Below are 23,806 nucleotides of genomic sequence, written 5' to 3' on the forward strand. Positions count from 1 at the left end.
CCTGAAGTTTCTTTAAAGTGAGTAGCACCTTTTCTTAACTGTCAGCATTATTATTTATACATTCTTAACTATTTCCTAATTACGTATATGAGAATTTAATGAGAGGTCTAGGCTTATGCCATCTGACCCACACATTTTCTCTGTAACCTTAGAAGTATAGTACCTTCAGGGGGTGCTCTAAGCTTTTCTCTTAAAGTGGAAAGACAGGACTTTTTCATTAAATATACTACTAGTACTAGGGGCCCAATGCATGAATTTGTGCATCTTGAAAGGAACTGTGAGCTGTGAGGCTATGTTGGGCACAGGGTGGGTCTCAGCTCATCCTTTGTGCCCCCATCCAGGGCCCTCCTGCTGTGGCCCCATCCCTTGTCTGCTGGCAGCCCTCCTCCTACTTCTGCACCCTTATGCTGATGGCACAGGCACCACTCGCATTTGCTAACATCTTGGAGCAATTGGGGCCTGAGCCAGCAGCAGTTGAAAGTGGTGGCCATTGCCCCAATTGCTAGATGAGCCATTGCAGGAACAGTGGGAGGTGGAGAACCCTTCAGGGGCAATTGAGGCTGGCAGCTACCTCTTGTACTCACTGATGGCTCCGAGTGATCTGGACTGGCACTGGGCACTGGCAGCAGATGCAAGCAGTAGCACCTGGTGGGACTGTCGCACATGGCAGCAAAGAATTTTCAGTAACCACCAGAGGCTCTCCCAGATGATAGCAATCAGCATCCCGACACTTTGGTATGGTGCCCCCACTTACCTGCTCCACCATTCCTCTGTGACTGATGACCACTATGTTCTGCACTTTGCCACCTGTTACTGATGTCTGCCATGTTCTGCTCATGCCCCCTGTAGTCAGTGCACGTCATAGCACTAGTTGTTTGGTTGTTCATCCATTCAGTCTATTTGCATATTAGCCTTTTATTATATAGGGTTTTTCTTATATTATTTACTATCAACCTATTTCACTTCAAACACAGAATGTCACATTTCAAATGCATATACTTTAAAACACTATGTTTATTCTGGTCACTTTTCTCATATCATCCTAAATATTTTGGCTTCACTATTAGACAGTCATATTGTGTGTGTGTGTGTGTGTGTGTGTGTGTGGTTACCCATAATAATCCATATACACTTTGAAGGCTACAATCTAAATCACAAAAGAGATCAAGTACTTGTTGCCAAGGAGCCCAGACCTATGAAAAATGGAAAACAAGTGACATAATATGTTACACTCTAATGCAGATAAGAACTATTAACATATTAGTGAGGCAGAGAAGACAAAATAGTTTCTGTTTTTCTAGTGAGGATGTGAAGGAGGGTGTGTTCAATAATTTTCAGAGAAAGATATCAAATGCTGAAGGTTGAGCAAGACTTCGTTGGGAACAATATTCCAACCTCCTCTAAGAAATCACTGTCCAAAATTCCAAATCTTTCAGCACAAGTTTTGGAGAAATAAGTAGAGCAGTAATTATCTGTACAGGTATTGTATTTTTTTTTTCCTTTTATTATTTTGAAAGTATTTCTTCCCACTCTGTAATTGGATGCAATTGTTTTTTTAAGGGAGCGATCATATCTTAGTCAATTTGGTAACCTCAGCACCTAATATGCTACTTAATAGCAAACTCATATTAAGTTTTTGTAAGTAACTTTGAACTAATGAAACTCTAGACATTGGTTTCTTTCAATATTTTCTTAAATATGTTAATTATAATGAGATTCCATTATAAGGTAAAGCATTTGGATATCTTATTTAAGATACTTAACAATTTAAACTATACATGTCAATTGTAACTCATAATTTAGAGAGAGAGAAGATAGATATTTGCATAAATTTTATCAAAAATATTTCTGAGAATCATATCACATATTATATTAAAGAAAAGCATCATTGCATTTTGTATTTTCTCTCTTATTTTCATTATTTTATTTTAATATTGGATAATTATGTTCAGTAGATCAATAAAGGAAGAACCAAACCCCTGAACTTATAGTAAAACTGTGCATGGTTATTGATAGTTTATAAGCTAGGGAATTTTCTAAGTGATTTACAAGTGATTATCTCAGAAATCTCTATGAATTAAACCTCAATTCACATTTTGGGGTAAAATAAGTATATAATCTTACTTTATAGGTTAAAAGATGAGTGCACTGAGAGATAAGGTAATATGTTTAATGTCACACACTTAGTAAGTGCCTAAGCTATGGTTTGAAACAGACGATTGGACGAAAAAATCGATGTTCTTAATAAAGATATTATAGAGACTCAATAAGGGATTGAGGCAATTATGCTAAAAGCTCTTATTACAATTCATATATTAATATTTTAAAAAGAAGCTCTAACCCAAAAAATAAAATGTAAAAACTAAAATATATATTTAAATATATGATACTTCAGGAAATGTGGACTTATTTGTTTCAGAAAACTGATTTCATTTTATAAATATGTGTTCTCCCCCAAAATGGACCATATTTAAAACTAAAGGAGCATATAAACTTATAAAACATAACTGACAGAATACATTCTTTCAAAAAATATTTTGACAGACTTTCAAGATATTTTAGTTATTAGTTTTAAATTTTAAAAAATGCCAGTTTTGTTAGTTGTTTGTTTTTAATCTTCAGATAAATGTGAGCTTTACTCTTGAGATGAACAACGTGGCCATGCTGCAATATTGTGGATAAATAGACATGTTAAGTTAAGGTGAAAAACAACATTTTTAATGAAAACATGAGATAATTTCTGGAAGGCAACAATTATATAAACATTGAGAGTAGAGTGGCAGATTAACAACAACAACAAAAAGAATATAAAGTGTATTAGACTCTACTTTTTTTAATCCTAAGCTTCTAAAATATCCCTTAAAGTAAAAGCTCTAATATTTCAAATAGCCACTAGTAATATCTGTAATTTTTATTATTAATACTTATTATTAATTGATAATTTATTTTTTAGATCAACACCATTCACATTCTTATTGCCCAGATATAAATTTGACTCTGGGAAAAATGTTTAATTAAAAAAATAACTTACAAATATTACCAACAGTGGTGATACACCTGAAAAGATTCATTACCTCAAAGCACAAATGTCAGGAGCACAGACATATCTAAGACTAGCTCCTGAGAAGCATAAGGATCCTTCATTTTCAATAACTGTATGACATTTTCTCACCTTCCAGTGTTTATTCTGATAGAATATACTGTTTTTTCTGTAAGGTTACTTATAACGGAGAATGCCATATATGTAATTGTGCAAAAGTAAATAATGATGCGTTACTTATTTTAAGCTTAAATAACAATTTAGTTTCCTTAAGGGAGGAGCAAGATCTTTTTTGTAAAATTTCTTTATATATTATTGTAGTCTATTAATATCTTTAGCAAACTTTAATCATTGGTGTATATTGTATTGAAAAACAATACTATATATATATATATATATATATATATATATATATACATATATATATATATATTTCTGCTTTGTACATTTCAATTTCTACTTGAGGTCACATTTTAATAAAGCTGATATGTGTGAAATATTTATAATATTATTGGAAATTATAAGTAGAAAATCAAAACATTTATTTTTTTTTTATTTTTTTATTTTTTTTAATATATATTTTATTGATTTTTGTACAGAGGGGAAGGGAGAGAGATAGAAAGTTAGAAACATCAATGAGAGAGAGTCATCGATCAGCTGCCCCTTGCACACCCCCTTCTGGGGATATGCCCGCAACCAAGGTACATGCCCTTGACCAGAATCGAACCCGGGGCCCTTCAGTCCCCAAGCCGACGCTCTATCCATTTGAGCCAAACCGGTCCCGGCTGAAAATCAAAACATTTAAATCTGAAAAATAAATAAGTACACATAGACTAGTTTCATTTTTTCTTTATAAATATGTAAAACCTTAGTCAAAATTTCCTCCATTTCTCTTCTTATTTCATTTCTCAATTCAATATAAATGACTTTCACCACTTTTTTACTGAAATATTTTGATTGAAATTACATATTAAGTATTCTATCAGGAATTAGAAATCAAAAGCATATACCCTATACTTCCCCATACAAATTGGCAAACAATAGGAAATTTTTAACCGTACAATAAGAGAGTTGTACACAAATGGTACCTATAGACCAAGGCGCCAAGCAACTGCAAGGTACACCTTTTTTATTAAACATATAGGAGATATTTATAAAAACTGATCTAAATTTGATAAAGCAAGTTTCATTGAATTTCAAAACACCATTGTTCTAAATTTGTAAATTCTAAATATATAAATAAAGAAAAATAATAGCAATTTCAATATGTCTGAAACTGAATGAGAATTATAATCTTACATATATTATAAACTTGTGATACACAGGAAAATGAATACAAAAGGAAAGTGTTTCCTTACATATTTATAGAAGAAACAAAATTTTAATACATAAGAAATAATTTATTATTTTCATCATGCTCAGAAGAGAGTACTAATATACTATCATTTATATATAGTATTTATATGTTATTTATATGTTAGCATTTATATATGTTATTTATATGTTAAACTTTCAAAAGTTATGTTTATGGCCATTCCATTTTTGGGAAAATAAATCTAAAGTAATATTGTCTTTACCATTATTATCAAATACATTTATCAGTTCTAACATTATTTCATGTAGTTCATCTAAATTTACCATATAGTAATATTCACCATTTATTAGGCAAAATAGAACAGGCAGTAACATAGTGCTAGATATGAAAAAAGCAAATATTTTAGAAAAATAATTGTTATTATTTTACTATAATTTATAAAGATGTAAATCACTTGAATCTTAGTGATCGCAACCTCAGCTGAGAGTATTTTTAGTAGATTTTATAAATGGATTTCAATTAAACTGGTAAGTAAGCTAAAATCTGCTAGTGTTTCTGAGGAATCAGAGAATAGAGGGACATGTGAAGGACAAAGAACAGAGGCAAAGAGACTTCCAGTAAAAATGGATGATAGAATACCATCGTAGTGGTTTGGGAGTGTTGAGGATTAGTGTATTCAGTGTTGCTACTGAAAATGAAATATGGTCTGACTCTCCTGTGGCAGCACCTTCCATGAAATATCACTCTGACATTAGCTCTCTGTGATTTATAAGTACTGAAAAGGGCTCTGCCCTGTGTAACTATAATAAGGTACCCACTGCCAATGCGCATGGCAATTAAGATGGTTTCAGATAATGATTATAGGCATACACGTTTTGTTTACTTTAATCAACAATGTTATATACTATATGTATACATTAAATCTATGCTACTTTAAAATGGCCTATAATTTTAGAAAGTTTTGTTTTCCAGCTCTATAGAATTATATTCTAGCAACATAAAACATTCCTACTAAACATATGAAATAATTACAGGCTATAAACATGTAGACTAAGAGGAGATGTGTCCTACTTTTCAACAGGCATTTTCTGTGGTCCAGTGCAAACTCTTTTTGACTCTTGCCATTAGCGAGTCATGACATGTTGTTTATTTTCGTGACTTAAAACTATGGATATAACACATATCCTAAATATGACACCTCAGAACATAAAATATTTAAATATTAAATATTTTATTATAGGAATTATTGATTATTATATGCAGGCGTCTTCAAACTTTTTAAAGTGGGGGCCAGATCACGGTCCCTCAGAGAGCTGGAGGGCCAGACTATATGAACTACTAATTCCTACTGTAACACCTCGGCTGAGCTCACTGCCCAAAAAACCTGGCGGGCCGGATCAGACTCCTCTGCGAGCCGCATGTGGCCCGCGGGCCGTAGTTTGAAGACGCCTGTAGGCCTGTGCACAAACTTCATGCATAGGTAGGGCCCTAGGCCCGGCTGGTGATTAGGGCCAACCTGTGGAGCGACAGGCAGGGTGATTGGGGGGGTCCCACTGGCATCCATCTCGGCCAGCCTACTGCTGCCTGCTCACCAGCCCAGTCCCCTGCCACTGCCTACTTGCCAGCTGACCCTGCCTCCCACCACCGCTGCTGGTCGCCTTCCTCTGTGGGGTGACTGGCGGAGTGGTCAGGGGGCCCCAGCTGGCATCTGCCTTGGCTGGTTGGGGCCTGCAGGCGGGGGGCAGCCCTACATGAGTGCCTGGCCCCTGGTGGTCAGTGCGCATCATTCCACCATTTGGTCAATTTGCATATTAGGCTTTAATTATATAGCATCGTATAGGCATAATTTCAGTTTGATGTGTTATTTTAAATAAGGTATAATTTCAGTTTGATGTCTTATTTTAAATTTTAAATTTGATGTCTTATTTAAATCTTAAAATACAACATAATGTATAGTTATTAATTTTCAAATAGTAGTCATTTTACTAAATTGTCTTAGTTGTACAAGTTTGTTGCTTTTTTCTGTAGGTCATAACTTAGAGTGAGAACTGCTGCCTCTGACTTAGGAAACCTGAATGCAATGGGGACCATGGGATCCCAGGGTTTCAGGAGCCAAGTGGCTGCATTTAATTGCTAGGGGCAAGGTGGGCATGGTTATCTTAATGGATGAAAGAGAGTCAAATGAATAATCAGAATATTCTGATTTGCAATGAGCTGTGGTGTTGGCTAGTTGATCATGATGTTCCTAAAGTCAAATAGTTTACTAAATTTTTACTTTATTCTTATAACTTGATTCTTTTATAAATACAAGCAAAATATTTCTGGGTTAAGTGAACAGAACTCCAACTTGAATAAAAAAAAAGAGTCAATAGCTTCTCTTTTAATTTCTTACCCCCTTATGATATAACATAATAAATATTAATTTTAAATCATAGTGTTTATTTTTTAAATTTAAATTTTTAATTTTTTAATCCTCACCCAAGAATAATTTTTTTTCACTGATTTTTAGAGAGAGAGGAAGGGAAAGAGGGACTGGGAAAGAGAGAGAGAAACATGGATGTGAGAGAGATATACAATTGGTTGCCTCCCACACATGGCCTTGAGTGGGAATAGGAACTGAGACTCTTTGAAGCATGAACCAACACCTTAACTGCTTAGCCACTTAGCCACACAGGCCATGGCTACATCCTCCTAGTATAATATTTAAGATGCAGGTTATCAAGGAGAAACATAAGCATCACCTAAGGATTTAGCATCCTCTTCTGGGGAAGCTATTAACCAGTTTAAAGAGGTAAGCAGGATAGTTACATCATGCTAGGCAGAAGTGTAACTTTGTTATTGTTTTCATTCGGAGATTAAGTATGGTTTAAGAGAAGTGTATGGATGTCAAATTGATATTAGATGGAGTATGATAGTTAATTTCAACTTAGCTAGTATATGATATCCAATCTTTTGGTCAAACACCAACCTAGATGGTGGTGCAGAGGTATTTTTAGGTGTAATTAATAGTTAAATTAATAAAATTTGAGTAAAGCAGATTTTCCTCCAAAATATGGATGGGCTTCATTTAACCCGTTAAAGGCCTTTAAAGGACTGAGTTTCCCTGAAGCAGGATGATTTCACTTCAGAACTACAACATAGAAACCACGCCAGAGCTTCCAACATGCTTCCCTATGGAATTCAGACTCAATATTCCAACATCAACTTTTATCACAATTTCCAGTTTGCTGGTCTGTTCAACAGATTTCAACTTGTATGTCCCCATAATCACCTGAGCAAATTTCTTAAAATAAATTAATCTCTTCTCCTCCTCCTCCTCCTCCTCCTCCTCCTCCTCCTCCTCCTCCTCCTTCTCTCTCTCTCTCTCTCTCTCTCTCTCTCTCTCTCTCTCTTTCTCTCTCTCTCTCTTTCCTGCTACCCAAACACACACATGTGTGCGTGCGTGTGTGTGTGTGTGTGTGTGTGTAAAAGTAAAACTAATATGTATGATGATATAATAATATTAATAAAAGAAAGTTTCTGAAGAAAACATACTGCTTAGCTGTAGTCATACTTTTTTAAAACATGCAAATAATTATTTTTGGGTATAAACATAAAAAATATGAAAAATGAATTAAAAAATAAAGCTAATGGCTGCATGTCCGTATGGATTTTGTTGAGGATGTACATCCAAAGAAAATGACAATGTTCTTTTTCATTAAGTTTGTGTTGCATAAATGTCACACTTTGTTATGTTTAATGAACATTGTATCATTCTGCTCATAGTCCATTAGTTTGTAGTCACATGATCCTGCTTGACTAAAGCAAAACTGGGAATGTTAGCCTTCCATGAGTCCAAAAGGGAAGAAAGACATAAATTTTTTTTTGTTCTGCATAAGACTTTGTTATGAGTGATAAATCTCACACTTAAAGACACTTACATTTCCAAAATATATCATTAACAGATTTAATAGGATATATCAAAAGGATGATAATGATATATGCTAATACCATACATTTTTGATAACTGACAGAAACTAAATTTCCATTTACTATTTTTATATTGTCTTCAAAGTTCAAATGAAACCACTGGTGTGGTTTCTGTTAAAATATCTGGCAATTGAGCACTATTGCATCATTGGTTTACCTCATTTGCTGAATCAAAAAAAGTTTATTGAATTTCTAAGTACAAAGTCCTTTTCTTACTGCTGGAGGTTAAGGCGCTCAGTGAGTCAAATAAAACATTTGACTTTGGTCATTACATTCTAGTGAAAGGACATAATAAATAATATACAGCTAAATAAACGACTGGAAGTGTTGCTGGTGGAATCAGAATTCTTCCACGGAGTTGCAGGAAAAGCATTTTGAGCAAAAACGAAGCACTGCCCCAGGTGCACAATGTCTCATCCAGGACTAGGTGGCTCAGCTCTCTCTCTGCAGAATTCCAGCCTCTGGGGCCGCACACCCTCGCCCACACCCATAAAGCCAAGGAGGGCCACGCCTAGATATGCAGACCTGCTTCGTGTCTCATATCCCATCTGTATCTCTGCAGCACCCAGGTGATGCGCCTGCACTTTGGCCTGTGCTTGGGCCTGCACTTCCGCTCTGAGCAGCTGCTGTGGAGAGAAAGCATGCAAACGAAGAGATCAGAACTTTGATGTATCTCCCTGAGTTTGGGAAGGCATAAGGTTTCTTTTAAACTAAACAATCTTCTTCCTAATACTTCTCAGGCTTGTACTAGCCCCACTTCCTATCCAATCCCTTTCTTGGATCTTCCCAGATTCCATGCCCCTATCCTATCTGGTTCTCACCCCAGATTTTCCAAGGCTTGACACCTCCCTTTATGGCCACCATTTTGGCTCCTACAATGGATGCATCAGCAGTGGAATTTCCCCTATAGTTTCCCTGCTACCCCTCCCCCCACCCCAATCCCAGTAATTACCAGGCCGGTGGTTCCCAGGGGAGATTACAGTGCCCTGTCCTTCCTGCCTGTTTGGGGAGGATGAAACTATCATCTGAGGAGCCTGTGAAGCTGCTTCTTTCTAGTTTATTGGGCTTATTGTCTGATTCCTTTTGCTCTCTTCTTGTGTTAATAACTAACTACTACAAAAGAAGATGATCTTCTATAATAATAATAAAAGAGTAATATGTTAATTAGACCAGATGTCCTTCTGGGTCATTCCAAACATCCTCTGGACAAAGCTGGGGCTGGAGGGAAGCAGCCCAGGTCCTGGGTGCCAGAGGGAAGATGGTGCCAGCAGCTGTGAGAAGGAAAGTCTACTCTTGAACGATTTTTTTGTGCATCGGGCCTCTAGTAAATAATAAACAGCTAAGTGAGCTATTATACAATTAATCATTTTATTATTTCTTTGTCTCAGGTTTATTCACTTTAGGTAACCTAAGAAAGGGGTTTAAATAAAATGGGTAGGCATTATTATGGCAGTTACAAGAAAAAGTAGATGTCTGTCAACATTCTTTATGGTCTAGTCCTCCCTTAGTCCTTAATACGTTCACATTCCTCGTCCTGCCTTCTGTAGTCACTTGTATAAATCAGCTGCCAGACATCACCCTATGCGAGTTACCCAGACTCAAAATGATTTCTATCAAGAGCTGTAGGTATTGTCAGCTTGTCAGGAATGCCATTGCCTTATGCTTTTCAACTTTCCAATTGCTGTTTGATTGACACTCTTGAAATTCTGTCAGTTTTTCTTTTCTTTGTTGGCTTTTACAGACTAAAAAAGAAGATACAATGTTTTTCCCTGAGCTTGACAAAATTATGGCCTCTACAACAGAAAGTCCAATCTCATAAATCAGGCATTTCATAAACAGGAAAACAAAGATGATTGAATAGACTACAGACTCATTTGCCAAGAGGATTTCTGATCTAGTAATTTATACCTTTAGTTCACAAATCTCCATGTATAGATTAAAATCCCATAATGAAAACCACATACCATTTTAAAACATATTAACTGATATATTTCTGATATATTTCTTTCTTTCAAAGAAACAAGTTGAACTAAGTAGGTGAAAAATAAATAATTATAAATTTCAAAATTCATGAACTAAAATGAAGCATAAATAAATTATATATGACAGATTTTTTAAATTGTTATTTGACTTATATTGCAGAAAGCACTAATAGTCCCAAAGATTATTAAGGAGACTCACTTTATAAGACTCACTATAAACTGATAAGCTAAATGTCAGTGTTACTTTTTGACCTAAGTCTGTCAAAACTAAAAAAAAAAAAAAAAAAGGGGAATCCACCTACTTACTCAGTTATTATAAATAAAAGTGAGGAAGATATAAACAGAATTATAATAAACTATAGATGTTCAAAATGAAAACCTATTATGACATTGTAAATAAATAATTGGTAATACTAAAATGTTTTCATAGTGTAGTCTTTTTTTTTTCTTTTTCTAGAGAGAGCTTCCATATGGAAAATTCTACTAAATAACTATAGAAATAGTTGTGTGTTTTTTTTCTTTCTTCTTTTTTTAATTGTGAGAGAAAGGGAAAGGAGAGAGAAACACCCATAGGTTGCCTCCTGGGTGTGCCTGAACAGGGATCAAACCCACAATCTCGATGTCTGAAACCTTTCTGGCACATGGGATGAAGTTCCAACCAACTCAGTGACTTGGCCATGTTGTGGAGATATGTTAATGCATTACAAGAGATGACTTAAGTTCGAAATATTTTCCCTTCAAATCTAGATGTAGATATGTTCATCACTGAGACATAAACACGGTATCAAAATGAAAATTAGAGCAGAGTTCATCAGTGGGTACCAGCTATCAATTAAAGAATGAAAAAGTAAGCCTTTGGGAAATGAAAGTATTTAACATAAATGCAAACATTGCAATTCCTATAATATAATTCTAATTTTATTTTATTGATTATTAAAGAAATTGTCTCTATACATAAAGCTTAAATGACCAGACAACTGGTTGACTGGTTGCTATGATGTACACTGACCACCAGAGGGCAGACACTCAATGCAAGAGCTGACTCCTCCTGGTGGTCAGTGCACTCCCACAGCAGGAGTTCCACTCAGCTGATCAAGGGGCACCAGATGCTGGGCTCACAACCGGCCAGTGCAGCTGCAGTGGTGCAAACCTCTTCCACCTCCCAGCAGCACGACCCAGTGGCAGTGGCAGGCACAGCCAGTGGGCATGGGCTTCTCTCTGGCCCATGTGCACTACTATATCCCCTGAGTGGTCCTGGACTGTGAGAGGTCACAGGCCAGGCTGAGGGATGCCACTGGTGCATGAATCTGTGCAGGGAGCCACTAGTGTCATATCAAGTAGCATATATGCTACATTATAAAATTTTTCAAGATAGATATATATGCTCAGCTAATATAGTGTAATTCAGATTAATTCTAGGGATTCAATTTTCTGATTAGGGAAGAGATACAGATATCATCTCATAGATAGTAAAATGGATCAAAATTAAACAGAAAAAAAGGGGCAAACAGAAACTGATAAATGAAAATGTGTTTTGTGTTGGTCTCAACCTATTGGTAGTAATGGTATTGCTAAAAATGCTGGGGGTTATTCACCTAGGCCCAGGTGAACTTCCTCTTTGTAAATCAGCGTCACACTGGACTGACTCTTGTAATTATCTACACTAATAAAAGAGAAAAATGCAAATTGACCATATCTTTGCTACACCCACTGCCAATTAGAGTGAGTATGCAAATTAGCCCAATAAAGATGGCAGTTAATTTGCATACACAAGCACTGAGTGGCAGGGGTCCCAGAACACCCCTGGCCCCTCAAAGCCTATGAATGCCATCACCAAGCGGCTGGGGGAGGGGCGGTATTTTATTTTTCAGAAATACCCATGAACATCTGTTGTGAGATAGTCTTTCTAACCAACATCATGAGATCATCAACAGATGTAGCCTTCTAAAATCTGCAAAGACTTCCAAATGCATATCTTGTCAATTTATCTCAATCTTAGGGAGGATAAAATTTTTACTGAATTAAGGCAAAATTTACATTAATAGTTAAAGATTAATTTAATAAAGAAAACTTTTTTATGTTTATTGAACCAACTGTTCTCTTGACTGATGTTGATTTCCTTGTCAAAAGAGCCATATAACCCTATTAACAAGGACTTTTTATTTTAAAAAATATTTTTATTGATTTCAGAGAGGAAGAGGGAGAGAGAGAAACATCAAGTATGCGAGAATCATTGATTGGCTACCTCCTGCATGCCCCCCACTGGAGATTGATCCCACAACCCAAGCATCTGCCCTTGACTGAAATTGAACCTGGGACCCTTCAGTATGCAGGCTGATCCTCTATCCATGGAGCCAAACCTGCTAGGACAAGAATTTTTTTTCTTATAATAAATCAACTTGGCTAACTTGTTATAAATTAGTGAATAATTGTTATATGCTAGGAAAACACTTTTCTCTTATGAACAACTATATAATAAACATATTTGAATGAATAAACTTTCAATTGTACTAATTCTGATTATGTAGTTTAAAATTTGAATCATTTTTTACCTCATAAAGCTCCTTATTGATTTAAAATTATAATAATTTAGCTGGAAGTTAATCTAAATATAAAATATAAATCCTCAATATATGACAATAGTAATATTTTTAGAATCACACTATAACTGAAGTAACCTCTAAGCATGATGATACAATACATATTGTGCTGCACAGAGAGAGAAATCTTGATATACCTTATTTTCATTTTTTAATCTACCTAATATTATATTAAGTACCTCTGTGTTAGGCCTGGGATATACTAGTGTGATAGTGAGCAATACAGTGAATTGACTGCCCTTATGTGCTCACAGAGTTTGCATGCTAAAGGGACCAGACAGGCCGAAACTGGTTTGGCTCAGTGGTAGAGCATCGGTCTGCGGACTGAAAGGTCCCAGGTTAGATTCCGATCAAGGGCATGTACCTGAGTTGTGGGCACATCCCCAGTAGGGGGTGTGCAAGAGGCAGCTGGTCGATGTTTCTCTCTCATCGACATTTCTATCTCTCTATATCTCTCCCTTCCTCTCTGAAAAATCAAAATATATTAAAAAATAAATAAATAAAGGGGACCAGACAGAATGTATGTTTTGGGTATATATATATACTATACATGTATGCACAGGGGTTACCTGTCCAAAGTCCTTGTGTTGGGATTTTGAAAGGCCAAAATTCCAAACATCAGAGTTTCGAGTAAGGTAAGACTTATTTATGGAGAAGTTTCCAACCAAGAATATTGGAAACCAAATCTTCAATTCCTTCTTTGCTCGCTGGACCACTCCAAGGGTTTTTAAGAGACTAGGGGTTAACAGATGTGGAGAAGTGATGGCAGGGCAAATTTTAATTGGAGGACCTTGGAACTTAGCCATTTTTGGTAAAGGGTCATCTATACTAGATCTTTCTAGACAGCATACCCTTGGCTTCTGAAGGGTTACAGTGCTCAAGTTCTGGTTATGTCCTGGTCCTTTAGTTCCAAAGGGTGTGAAGTGGGGGTAGGGGATAGAGGGAGGAGGAGACATGAGTTCCAGGTGCAGCTGGAGGTCAAAATTCTCTCCTCTGTGCATGCTTCAGCTACAGGACTTGTGGTTTGGGCCTGTTGTCTCTGAAAAACAGCTCAGCACCTCCTCAAACTTGACTGGACTCTTGTGAGCTGGTTCTGTGCTTACACAGGCACACTCACTCCTACACATATAACACCTAAATACTGCTTTTAATATTATTTTCTATGAAGGAAATAAAAATAGTTTAATTGTTCAATGATGTTTTCTCTGAGAAAATGACTTTTGTGCTCCTCTAGAACTTTGAGAAGATTCCACACAAGGGCTTGAGGTGTTAGAAAGAAAATACCAAGGCCCTTCAGGGAAAGAAGCTTAAGTGGTTTGAGAAACTGCGAGAATTGTGTGTAGTTGTCACAGGATGAATTGGGAGGGAAAGTGGAGCACAAACAAGTAGAAAATTAGATGCCAGGGCACATAATGCATTTAAGTTTATGGCAAAAAGTTTGAATTTTCTTTTCTATGTATGTTGGAAAAGATTTTAAGGCTTCCAATTTGTTTTTCCTTTTAGCAGAACACTCAGACTCAGTGAGAGAGAATCACAGTGAGTGGTGGGATCAGGCTATGAGCTTATGTAGAAATATATACACTAATTGTATTAGTTTCACATCTTTATTTTGAATTAAATCTGTAAGGAATGACAAAATGTTGAACTCTTGTTTTGATTTGAGGCACAGTTATTTAGGCATATACCATACTTCAAAAATATACAGTACATTTGGGTGAAAATCTTGCATATAATTTGTTCACTTTTCCAGGTTGCTCAATAAGAGTAATTAAGTTTCCAAGAACTCAAACATATTTCTTCATATAAATGGAGTAATAATTTTTTTTTTTTTACTCCAAGTGCTAATGATTTTCCAAAATGTTGGACTCCTGTATCAACAGCAACTTAAAAAGCTCATGAAAAATGCACAGGTGTTTAACATCATATCAATGTTTAAAGGTTAATTTTTTATTTAATTAAGTGAGTAGGGATAAAGGGACAATTTTCAAAATATCAATGAGTTCATCATACTTCTTTTGCAGTGATAATACAGTTTGTATTATTCCCATATTATAATTTAAGAAGGTACTTCTATTGAGCTTCTTTATGTTCTTACTTTGGCTGCCTCTGTATTTTAGAAATGTGTAACATTTATGTAGTTGATCTATTTACTTTATAACTTTTGAAGGAGTTTTCTGTCTTCCAAATTATCATATTTTTACTCCACTCAGTTTAAGAACAATATTATAAAATATGGTTTCACATAACTTAATAGTAGATTTTATTTTCTAGGAAGCCCAGAAATACTAAAATTGTTTTTATGATATTACAAAGCTATGAGCTATGGCAGTAGTTTTCAAACTTCTTTTACTCAAATGTTTTTTAAAATTATCAGTCTTCCCAATAAAGTTTTCTGAGTAAACTTTAGGTTAATATTGTAATATGTAGTAAAATAAATTTGAGACAAAATAATTTATTACTAAATAGTTTGTTTTTATTATATAGTGAAGACTCACTACTGTTTTATTACAAACTAGAGACTCTGTGCATGAATAGGGTCCTTCGGCCTGGCTAGCCTTCAGGCCATCTCACCCAGTCCCTATTGGGGTAATCAGGGCTGGCTGCCTTGTGGGGGGGTGCATGGCAAGGAAGGATGGTGGAATGGGGGAAGGGGTTAGAACTGTGGCCGGCAGCAGAAGGTTGGCTGTAGGAGCTTACAGACCACCAGGAACAGCTCATGCATTGAGCATCTATCCCCTGGTGGTCAGTACACATCATAGCTACCAGCTGGTCATCCAGTTGTCTTGTCATAACAGTTGCTTAGGCTTTTATATAGATATAGATGTTAGTAAAACTAAAACCAATTATAGTCACTGGAAATGTGAGTATAAGACTCTATATGTTGAAAACTTTTTAAGGCTTCTAAACTAAATTTGTTCTATCCTAGAACAATTGAATCAATATCCCTGGGTCTGGCCCAGGCATTTGCTGTCATTTGACTATTGTGTTTTTCTTTTGTTTAAGGTTCCCAGATGATGATTTTGTTTCATAGTTATGATTGAGAACTATGCTTTTTTATGAGATAATTTATTTACTTACTTATTTTATTATTATTATTTATTGTTGAAAGTATTACATATATCTCCTTTACACCCCATTGGCCTCTTCCTTCCCAGTGTCAACCCTCAGCAGAGGCCCTCAACCCCTCTAGTGTCTGTCCATTGGCTTTGCTTATATGCATGCATAAACGTCCTTTGGTTGATCTCTTACCTACCTGTTCCACTGCCCTCTGCCTTTCCTCTGAGGTTTAATGGTCTGTTGGAAACTTCTGTGTCTCTAGATATATTTTTGTTCATCAGTTTACCTTGTTCATTATATTCCACATATGAATGAGACAATGTGATACTTACCTTTCTCTGACTGGCTTATTTCACTTAGCATAATGCTCTCCAGGCCTATTGATGCTGTTGCAAATTGTGAGGTAATTTACATTACTCATGCAAATGTGTCATTTTAGTTCAATATGTATTTTTTAATATCAAAGGACATTTAAGAAACTTAAGAGTTATGTTTTATTAATCAACATGTTTAATGTTCTATTATAGTAAGTGAAATTAAAACTAACAAAAAATTTTAAAGGTAGAAAAACATGCAAATCATGTAAAATATTTTCCATAAATCTCTCTCTGAAAAATAGATATTACTGCTTTTCTATTACATTCTTTTCCAGAGTATATATTTTTGCATATTTTATTTATATGTGTACCTTTTAATTATGTCAGAAAATATCTTTCAGAGTTCAATTTTTAAAGATTCATAATAGCCCATAATAAAATTTGACCTATTTATCTTGTTTATAGTCATATTTTATTGTTTTGTAAAATAATACTTTGACATTTATTATGCATAATGTTATCTGAATGTATGATTATTTCATGAAAATAGAATCCTCAAAGTATTTAAGTCTAAATTGAGTACTTTATAGCTATCATAATAAATGGAAAAGTATTTTCTATAACATATGGATCATTTACATTCACAGCATGATGCATCATGTTATCCAATTCACCCTGGGTTTCTAAGCCTTCAATTGCATTCCAATTTTAGAAAAAGTTGTATCCTATGTTTTAAATGTATGTTTATCATACGTAATTATTACAAAATTAATTTCAGCTATTAATAAAATTATGTTATTGGTTGATTATTAGGTGGTAGATTTTTAAAAAGTGCTTTTAGGTGTTTTTATTTTCTTTGTCCACATTTAATCTTCTTATAAACATTACCAGGTAACTTATAATATCTCAGTTTTCACAAGTTAGGGAACTGAGAGGCACAGAGAGAATGGATTATTTTTATGAGGTCCTGGCACTAGGAAGTATCAAAGATATTTAATTAACCATGGAACATTGACCACAGAAGCCATGAATTTATTGGTTTTATATCTCTTAATAAGTCTTCCAGCTGTGGTACATATACTTTGTTGCTGCATACAGACTCTTCAGGGGAAATCAGTTTCAAAATGAATAAGTTCTGGATGTGGTGTTTCTTAAAACTCTTTATCTCCTCTACTTTATGCAATTTTGTTGGGGTTGTCAATCAAGTTACAGTAACTTTCCCACTAGGGTTGGAAGCAGTTAACTCAATTTGAGCACTCGAATTATCTTGAGATTCATTTTTCTCAAAGTCCCTGTTTTATTTCTGAATTCAATTTCATGAACCAATAAACATCATATATTATTTTATCTAGGTTTGATTTCTTTACTTTTAAAAAAACTAAGCAACTTCTAACAAATATGTGCCTGTAAGCATTTAGAATGTGCTGTCAGATATTAAGTATTATATTAATATCCGACATAATTGCCATAATGAAGTATATTGCAGTAAATAATACCAAGGGAGGCTGGGAATCATATATTGCCTCAGCTGTATGAACATTCCTAAAATGCATTTATTCTTTATTAAGTCAGTCATTCAACAAATGCCAGTTGAGCCCTATGTAGAGTTAGGAACTCCAATAAATTTTAAGATTTAAAATTTGTACTTAATTTAAAATATATTGAGCCTGGAAAGCAAATAACTCAGAAAGACATTTGTCCATTTTTTTTTTCTATGATCCTGTTCATTCCTTTACAAATAAAAATATATTTAGTAAATAAAATAAAATAAATATTCTAAATAAAACTTTCAAGAGCTAATGAGTATACCATAGGATAAGCCATTTTTTCCTACTTTTAATAAAATGAATAGTTTAATATAAATTGAGAGTTTTGTTTTATATAATACACAAAAAAATGATGCCAGAAATAAAATAAAAAACTAAATAAGATTCAAGTGATAAAGATAAAACTATACACTTTGAAATATAATAAAATCAGTACTTCTTACTGTGTTGTCTCTAAAGTTTTATATGTGCAAGGTCAAGCAACTTGGCCTATTTCAGCACAGATTCTAATAAAGATAAATTCACTGGAGAGAAAGCGAACAGAGCTGAAATGTCCCTGCATGTGTGCATTAACTAACACTATACATTCTCAAGGGCCAAATTCTGACAAGCATATGAAGTTATTTGAATTCTTTATGATCACAATTAATGTAGTGGCATTCTACAGCAAATGTACATTCTTTGTGCATAAGTTTATGCATTAACTGGTAATTTTCCTGATGTAGCCAGGATCAGCTGATTTCCACTTGGCTTACTCATGCATTTATGGTCAGCTGGAGGGTTAGCTATTGTCTAGCAGTAGAAGCTGGCTGGTTTAGGGTGTTTGGCTGGACTGACTGAGCCTTTCTCTATGTGGTCTCTCATCCACCATCAGAGTAGCCGGGCCTTGTCTCCATACTGATGCAGGTTAACAGAAGAGAAAGAGCCGAGGCACACAAAGGGTCTCATCTTCTCAGGTACTGAAGATGCACTGTTTCAATTGTGATGCATTGGATCACCCAATGCAACTCAAAAGTCCAACACTGATTTAAATGGGGACATAGATTTAGCATGTGATTTGAAGAGCTCCAAGACACATAGCAAAAGATACATGAAAGAAACAGAGAGACAAATATGAGGGCGACTTTTACAATTCTATCACATATTTTCCAGTTACTCAGAATATTAACTATCCAATAAAATACATAGAGGCCCACCCTAATAAAGAGGGAATATGCTAACTGGCCCTCACATAGGCACAAAGATGGTGGAGCACACAGCCAATAAGGAGGGTATATGGTAATTGAATGTCCTGCCCTCAAAGATGGTGGCGCCCTCAGCCACAAGATAGCAGCACCCAGCGCCCAGTCCTGTCAGCCCTGTTGGGGTGGCAGGCTTGAGGCAAGGTGGGCCCAGCCACTTTGCATGCCTGCCTCAGGAGACCCCATTTCCCTCAAATACCTGAGGGGCAAGCAAGCCTCAGATAGTGGCTGCCCAGCTGGCCAGGGCCGCCCGAGGCTCAAGTAACAGGGCCACCAAGGCTTGTGCTGCCAGAAGTGGCAGCAGCAGAAGTATGATGGGGTGTCACTTCCGCTGATGGCTGGTTGCTTCCTGCACCTGAGGGCTCCCAGTCTGTGAGAAGGGGCAGGCCGGTGAATTTTCATGCACTGGGCCTCTAGTATATTTAATATTATGTGGTGTTGTAATAAACTAAAGCCATCTTTTCTTGGGAAATGTGCTTATTAAGAAATGCTTACTTGCATCAATAATCAGGACAATATTTAAAAAAATCTACAAGATTAAAAACTACTCAAAACTAACTATTCAACTAAATAGGAGATAGAAAATTCACTTTAATTGTAATTGTATTGCAGCCTACAAAGCCTGCATTTATGTCATTAGAGTCACTAAGGAAATTCAGAAATTAACAAGCATTTGTCTATCTGGTTATGGGTTCATGAATTTTAAACAGGATGAGAAATTGCTGTATTACATCTTTTGTCAAACAATGATCGCCTGCTGTTAGCAGTGACAAATTAAAACTCTGTGTCTTTAAAAAAAATAATGTTCATGTAATTCTTAACAGTTAATATGTGTGTGCTGAGTGAATTTTAAAATATATTAATATATCTCTTCAAGTGTAATTTAAGAAATAAAAATATATCAATTAAATGTTCAATTTTATTGAATGATCAAGCAGGTACAGCTTTTGGCCAGCAAAATAAAACATCAGTAGTATTCATAGAAAATTTTCACACTAATTTGTCTTTTGTCAGGCAAATGATAGGATTGAAGTTTTCTTTCTTTGAAATTTAGCACAGCCATGTCTTATAAGTGGAAATAATTCTTAGTCATCCTAAGAGGTCATATAAGAGTTTATACATAATTTTTCATGTTTTCATTCCCTTGCCTGTGTGATGGTGAGAGAATTTGTGAGTTTCATTGTAATTTGGAGTCCCTTAGTCATTAAAATGAATAGATCTCTCTTGCTAATCCAAAGAAGGTATATAGTGTGAGGGGAGCACTCAACATTTTTGTACTAAGTAACTGTGATTTTCAGATTTTTGTTTACCTCACTACACCCTGACTGATACAATTTGATAGAGCTAAAATTATCTTGATTTAATTTTGCTCTAAATTAAGTTTTGATTTAGGGATATAAGTAAAGATGGCTGACTTTAATTTACATAGCAGAAAGTATGGGAGTTTTCAGTCTTCTATGATAGGATTGTTGGAAATGTAAGTATAGACAGTTCTTGGGTTATGTCAGACTCAACATATTTTGTTTCATGGTTACATCACCATCTCCCATTTATTTATATAAAAAAAAGTTCCATCATTTCAACATATGTACATATGAGTTTTACTATTTATTTACTAAAACTAAAGATCAGAAATTATTATTTTTCTTTTATTTTTTATTTTTGTTTACTGTCTCATTTCATTACTGCTGTGTATGTGATCCATGTGAGTGATGTAGGAGCTTATATAGGTGGGTTCTGACTTATGATGAAAATTGCTTTACGTCACACCATGGAAATGAATTTCTGGACTCGTGGACCTACAGTAAATATAAACTTTAGAGTACTGTTTTACTGCTTTAATATTTGTATACATGATACTTGATCAATATATCTGTAGATTATATAAAAAAAACTAGAGGTCCGGGGCACCACAATTGTGCACTTGAGGTGGTGGTGGGGGTCTCCCCCTCAGCCTGGCCTGTACCCTTTAGCAGTCCTGGAGCCATCAGTCAGACATCCTTAGTGCTGCCATGGAGGTGGGAGAGGCTCCCGCCACCACCGCTGTGCTTGCCATTAGTGAGCCCGGCTTCTGGCTGAGCAGTGCTCCCCCCTGTGGGAGTGCATTGACCACCAGGGGGCAGCTCCTGCCCTGAGCGTCTTCCCCCTGGTGGTCAGTGCACATCATAGCTACTGGTCATTCTACTGTTCAGTCAATTTGCATATAACCCTTTTATTATATTGGATAGTTACTATTTCATGTGCCTATTATAGTGTAGGCATGTTTTTAAATCCTATTTAATCATTTGAAAAACCCTCTAAGGTAATTGCTTTCAACATATGTAGATACTTCACCGGTATAAAAGGGAATCATTGCCAGGCTGGTGTGGCTCAGTGGTTGAGCATTGACCTATGAACCAGGAGGTCATGGTTTGATTCCTGGTCCGGGTTCCAAGCTTAGGGTATGCAGAAGGCAGCCAATCAATTATTATCTCTCATCTTTGATGTTTCTATCTCTCTCTTCCTCTTCCTTCCTCTCTGAAATTATATATAATTCTGTGCTCATCAGCCTGTCTTTATCATTCAATAAAATTGAACCACTCCATTAGTGTTGGCTAAAGAAAGATTAACTTTCTCAGCCAAGAAATCAAGGTTAACATCAATAGTGAAAAGTCATGCTTATACTATGGACCAGTTACCATAAATAAACAAATATTTTTGGCTGCTTAGCACTTGAAAGCTAACACTCAGAGACAAGTTTTGGGTGGAAAGGAAAGGTTGCTTTATTTAGGAAGCAGCAGCCTGAAAAAATGGTGTTCTAATGTCCAAAAACTATCTCTGAAGTTTCATACCTAGCAGAAGAGTTTTAAGGGGAGGAATGGCAACAGGAAGTTCCCAGTAAACAAAGAAATCTGTGTTTGCTTTTTAGTCACAGATCACATTTTTTCTCATCAGATTCTTGAGCATCAGTAGGTGATTCCAGCTATCTTCAAGATACTTTTTTTTCCTCAGCAAAACAAACTCAAATTCTCTTTGGGACTCTGAAATTTTCTCCTGTGTAACAAAGTGACAGAACATCAGCAACTTATGACTGCATTTGTAAGAACAAAGGGAGTTAAGCAGGAAGAGCAATTAACTTGTGAACAAAAGCCTGATTAAGAATTAAATTATATAATTCTAGCAGCCAAAAACACATGGGGCATTAAAATCAGAAGGGGCTCAGTCATATATCCTTGATATGTTGTGATGAGAATCACAATTTACTTTTGATTTTCCTTTGAAAAACCCATACACTCAGGCTTATCATGAGAGACATCTGACAAAGTCCAACAGAGGAGCATCCTACAAAACACATGGTCAGTAAAGTGATCAAAGATGTCAAGGGCTTCTCAAACAAGGAAAGTCTTAGAACCTGTCACAGGCAGGAGGAGTCTTAGGAGACAGAACTAAATGTAATGTCCTATCCATGGTAGAGTCCTGAAACAGAAAAAGACAGGTGAAAACGTGAGAAAATCTAAGTAAGTTATCCACTTGCGGTAATAATATATAAATTAGGTTTGCTAATTTAACAAATAAATCATACTAATGAAACCAAAGTGTGGGTGGTTGAGTCCAAGTTCATTGTCTCCCGAAAATGAAGAATAAAGTCTCAGACAAAACCAGTTAGTGGAACCTCAGTATATGGGGAGAAGCCAGTCCTGGAAAAGGTGCAGCTGGTGTTCCAGGAGCAGCCCCGTGTCCAGAGTTTTCATGTTATACTCAGGAGCAGTTCAGCATCTAAACTAATTAAAGTCTGTTTGTCCATGTGTGGCAGGATAGATGTCAGGTATCCATTGCATGCTGTGATAGGGGCTAGAGGAAGAGGAAGTACGCACACACACTTTTTTGTATATATTCTTGTTAGTTCCTGATTGGTCCTTTCAAAGAATTTTACCTTAGCAACATCCTTGGGAATGGTTTATGTGCCTTACTTACTGCCTTGTGATTGGTTATCTGCCCGCTGTCTGTCTTAGGAAGAGCCATACATTTTATTCTATTTTATTTATTTATTTATTTATTTACTTATTTATTTTTGATTTTATTATTTTTTAAATTGATTATGTTCTCACATAATTGTCCTTATTCCCCCATTCCTATCCCAAACCCCTCTCTAGTTAGCTCCCCCCCACCCTTGTTGTCCATGGCCACTGGGTAGGCCCATATGTATACACACAAGTCCTTTGGTTGATCTCTTCCCCTTACCCCCATCCTCCCTTATTTTCCCTCTGAGGTTTGAGAGTTTGATCTCAGGTTCTCTTCCTCTGAGTCTGTTTATGTTGTTCAATTTTTCCTCTAGATGTGTGAGATCATGTGATCCAAGAAATACCCTTGTAAGAACCTAAACTGCAACAAGCCATAATGGTTATGCTGAGAGGCAAATGAATCAGTCTGTAGTGAGTTCCTTTCTGGGCCAACAGTTCTTTTGAGTCCCATACATTTTAAAGTTCCTGTCTCTTGCCTGCATCCTTCCTGCCCAGCCCAGTTGTGGTATCTCAGTAACTCCACCTTCTTGGGTTCTATTTCCATGCCCCCATGTCCCAATTCCTGACTACTTAGCTGTCTGTCTCCTCACTAATATATTGAAATATATGTAAAGGCAATCTGATTGATCTGGGGAAGTCAGAAAAAAAATGTTCACAAGAAAACAAAATTGAAGCTGAATTCTGAAAGTTGAGTAGAAGTAACTTATACCTGGGGGAAGGTAGAGGCAGAATTCACT

This window comes from Pipistrellus kuhlii, unplaced genomic scaffold (genome assembly GCF_014108245.1).
Source record: "Pipistrellus kuhlii isolate mPipKuh1 unplaced genomic scaffold, mPipKuh1.p scaffold_m20_p_1, whole genome shotgun sequence".
NCBI lineage: Eukaryota > Metazoa > Chordata > Mammalia > Chiroptera > Vespertilionidae > Pipistrellus > Pipistrellus kuhlii.